The following is a 4,731-nucleotide window of genomic DNA, read 5'->3' as shown; positions in this document are numbered from 1 at the left end:
CATAAGTTAGCATGGAAAGTCTGATCTTTCAGAGCTTTTCCCGAGCTACCCGGAATCTGTCAGACGATAGCCGTCGCATAGCTTGTGTCAGCCTTCCCTCTGCCAGCTTCCACTGCTGCCTCCTGTGCTTTGTTTTTCTTTCAGGTTTCATTGCCCAAACGTGATATAGCATGTTATTGCAACAAGTGCTTGGGAGAGCAGCACAGGCACTCGTGCCTGTAATTATGGACCCCAGACTGAAAAGCCTGAGGCTGTGGAGACCATGGGGCTAGGAGTTTGGGTTGCTGCCTACCTGCCTGTGTACCTGCCCCCCTATGTCAGCATTAAAGGCATGTCAGCTACACCTAAGGCTTCAAGATTCTTGTTCCATTTGCCTGACTTCACCATGACCTGCCCAGCCTGGGATGGTTGCAGAACAGGGTCCCAAGGTGCCCTTCACCCTTCAGGGAAAAGATTCAGGGAACTAAATATTGATATGACAAAAGTGTTACTTAAAAGGAGTTTGAAACAAAACTGGATAAATATCCTGTTCTGCAACCATCCCAGGCTGGAGGTTCATTGTCAGTTCAGGCAACTTGAAAGACAACCTTGGGAGTCCGTGGGATCATCCCCACAGGTTAGGAGAAACAAACCAAGTCTGGAGAAAGCAACTTGTGTCTCCTCCTGCCCCCCTCAAACCCCTGTGTGCTCTGTCCTCTCTTAGCTTTTCTCTTCTGCTCTTCGCCATGCCCCACTTCACCCCATTGCACCCCTTTGTAGGCCTTTCTACTGCCCCGCAGTCCCCCTACCTCATGAAGTCACCGGTGTATCATCAGTCTCTGCCTCAGGTGTGCCCACTCATGCACGCCCACGCCATATTCCAGGTGTGCACCATCAGGAATGTGTATGAGCTCACAGGTACCCATCACTGATGCTAATGGCAGAAGGTGTAACTGATAACTTCCATTTACCCTACAGTCACTTTTTGCAAACACAGGTAAGCCACACTAAGGGGTTAGGAGAATTTTGGCTTGCTGATTTTCTTCATTGCCAGTCGGGACATTTCAGAAATTTTATTTTTGAACAAAAAATTCAGATTTGAATTTTCAAATCATCCACTTCAATGAAAATGATTGATTAGTTGGAGAAAAGTGACTTTAAACTTACGGTTTCTTTTTTCTAATAAAGTTTCTAAATACTTGTATCTTTTTCTTCGGGTTTTATGGATTTCCTATGTGTTTCGTATAGATAATTTTATTCCATCTAAAATGTATTGTTGGTGTGGTATTAGTATAGGAAACCTTGGACCTAGGTCTTGTTCACCTGACCTTCCAGTTATTTAGCTCCTAGGCTAATAGACCTTGCCAATCAACCCCAGCAGGAGGAGACCCTCCATCCTGCAAAAGCTTCCTGCTTTCAAGCAGTGGCTGCAGAACCATAGCAGACTGCACCTGAAGTGACCTCAGAAGTCCTCATTAGTCTGCTAAAACACACTCTTTGGTGGAGACTCAAGCTGCTAATGAGACACGCAATGAATGAAGAAGCCTGCACGGTATAACCTGGCCTAGGACATGCTCCTCACCACCCTCTCCTGGCAATCAATTTCTTAAAAACAGGACTCCCATCTCCCTCAGTTTAAGATCCTGACTCAGGATACTTCCCACCCCTCAGCTGCTATGTCATCCACAGTGAATGTTTCTTGCTTAGAACTGCAAAGGGATTAATTGGTGAAAGCCAAAGGCCCTTCAGAATTGCTAAAAGTATGATATAATAGTACAAATTTACTTTCTAAATTGTGTTCAAATTCTTTACCATTTTTCTCAAGGGAATTAAACTGGCAACTCTGTCGTGTATGGACTTCTGTGATTCTTCTGTACTGTTTTGTTCTGTTGATATAAATGAACCAATGAAACACTAAGTTTTGATCTGAAAGTCAAACGTTTCTATATTTCTTTTTCATATTTTTCTTGACTAATCTATCATTTACTCAAATGAACTCTAAAACCTTTTAATTTTTCATTTTGACTCTCCTAAAATACATACATGTGGACACATATATACACACACACACTTTGGATTTGATGTGTCCTTACATAACATTTCTACATTAACTTTATGAGTTGCGATGTATGCTGAGGCCATTTGCTGAGGCCTCTATACCACTGTTAGACATTTAGGGCGATGAGGTCAATGCCTAAAGAAAATTAAGTGGCCAACTATAGCCAGGACCCCAGAAAACACTTGCCAGAGCTAGTAGAGCCCAGATAGAGTAAAAAAACATTCAGAGGGGAGAAAAACAGTCCGCCCACCCCATCCTACAGATAGGCCATAGAACTCAGAGTGCAAGAAGCACCAATAGGGGACAATTCCTAGAAACTGAAGTTTCTGTACTATAAAGCAATTCCCCTAAGCAGGACAAATAATACTCTGAAAACCCCAAATGCTTTCTCCCTCTCAAGGAAAGTGTAGAGTTGTTTGACATCATCACAACTCAGGCCCAATCCTCCCGTGCCTCTACCTGCTGCCAGCGGTAATAAAACTATACCCTGGGAGCTTATTAGAAAAGAGAGTGACTTAGACACTCCTGATTGCACAGAGAAGCCAACACCCTGTGCTGTGTATTCCAAGAAGGGATGGAATAAACTCTTCCTTTATATACCCATTTATAAGCCAGACCCCCCTTAAATTTTTGCCAAAGACTCATTCTGCTCAGAGGCCTTTCACTGGATATCCTTTTATTCTGCTGTTGCTTCTGCTAAAGACCTGGCTGTAAATTCTCAGAGTCAAGAACCAAGGAACTCAATAGATCTAGGATTCCAGAACCCTATTATACTTCTAAGTGTTATCTACTAACAAAAGCTATTTTTCTCCACTACTATTTGACTTTGTATTTTTTTCTCCTCTATTTGGAACACATTTTATATAGGTGAGTACTCCATAATCTGATTTCTAAGATAATTTTTCCTTTCTCAAGTTCATTTTTGTTCTTCAACTTACTGTGTTTTGAAGTAGTCTGGTATCCGGCCCTGCAATTTCTACTTTTTGAAAGACTGATTTTTAAAAATTTAGTGAATTAAAATTTATTAATTTTTAGAGCAGTTTAGGGTCACAGCAAAGAGGAAGGGGCAGACTCTTCCCCCCCACATGCCTATAGTCAGCATTCCCATCACACTGAGACATTCGTTACAATTGATGAACCAACATTGACACATCATTCAAAGTTCATAGTTTACATTGGAGTTCATTCTTGATATACACAACTGTGGGTTTGGACCAATGATTTCTATTATAAATATCAAAAAGTATCAAGAACAGGAACAATTCAGAGTTGATGTATTTTAAGGTTATGTCACTTAAATTCCCTTTTGAAGTTACTAATTTTTAAGCAATTTATTTCATCAAACAATCTGTTCATAGATTTGAATCAAAATTCCATTTCCTCACTCTCCTAAGTAGTGAAACATTAGTGAACTTTTGTAGAATATTTTTAGTTGTTCATCCATTGGTAGACATAGGTACTTTATAAAATTTTAAAATAGATCATTTTATAGGATACTAACTTTTAATAGTTCTTTCACCTCCTGTGATTAATACATACAGAACACCTGGATGCTTTGTGCACCAGCAGATTGGCGGGGCTTGATGACCTACCTAAAAGGAGTTTACCATGATAAATGTGACTGATAAACACTGCTACCTTTATATATAATAAAGGAATTATTGTTTTTAATTCCTTTTGTGTGGGGTGGGGTGGGGAGGAGTTGCGGGGCGGGGCTTGGTACCTAAAAGGAGTTTACCATGATAAATGTGACTGATAAACACTGCTACCTTTATATATAATAAAGGAATCATTGTTTTTAATTCCTTTTGTGTGGGGGTGGGTTGGGGAGGAGTTGCGGGGATGTTCGGGTTTTGGAAGGGGTTTTTACACTTGGAGGAGAAACTGGAGTACCGCCAACCCTGCAGCTAAAGACCGCCTACCCAACACTTGCTCGGTAAAACGAATCGCTATTTTGAGCTTTATAATTGCATTTTAGAATTAATAAACGTCTTTCTCTCATCATTGAATCTTATCACTTGAAAATGAACGCAAATGTAGCAAAAACCAGGAAGGAAAGCCAGAATCGCCAGTGCAAGTTCTGATTGGCCACGCCCTCGGCGGAAGACGCGGCTAGAAAAAATCTCGGAGTTTAAGAGTGTCAACAACAGCGTCCTTAGCAACAAGTCTCGGCCCAGAGATCGCGAGTGCCGCGGTAAGTCCTGACTTTTGTCCGCTTGAGAACCAAGGTTATGTCCATATCTATTATCCCGGAGCTATCGGGAAACCCACACAACCCAAACAAGATAGAAATGAGTCTTCCTTTTAAGGGCATCATAATTTTGGCTGTTGAAAGAAGCCTCTGCTCTGGACATCAATTTAGGCTCAAGCGCTGGGGCTCGCAGTCCTTGAGATTCTCTGTTCTGGAACTAGGATCGAAACAACTGTGTGGAAAGTTGGAGAGGAAGATAAACTACTAGGACATTTGATTGGGACTTAGCTTTTTGCTGGGGGAGGAAGCCTGATTTTTCTGTTATCAATGGGGAAATTCTTCTAACTTCCTCTGAACTCACTATTTGGAATAGGTTAACACAGAAGTCCTCTTGTCTCCTTTGTCTTCCTGTAAAGTCGTTTTGTTGATGGTGAAATTTTATTCCCTCCCTCTTCCTTCTTTTCTCCCTTCTTTCCATCAATTTTTTTTTTTTTTTTTTTTT

Source organism: Condylura cristata, unplaced genomic scaffold (assembly GCF_000260355.1).
Source record: "Condylura cristata isolate star-nosed mole 26May11 unplaced genomic scaffold, ConCri1.0 scaffold00007, whole genome shotgun sequence".
Lineage (NCBI taxonomy): Eukaryota > Metazoa > Chordata > Mammalia > Eulipotyphla > Talpidae > Condylura > Condylura cristata.
The sequence above is the reverse complement of the archived record's forward strand: the minus strand, read 5'-3'. Positions refer to the sequence as shown.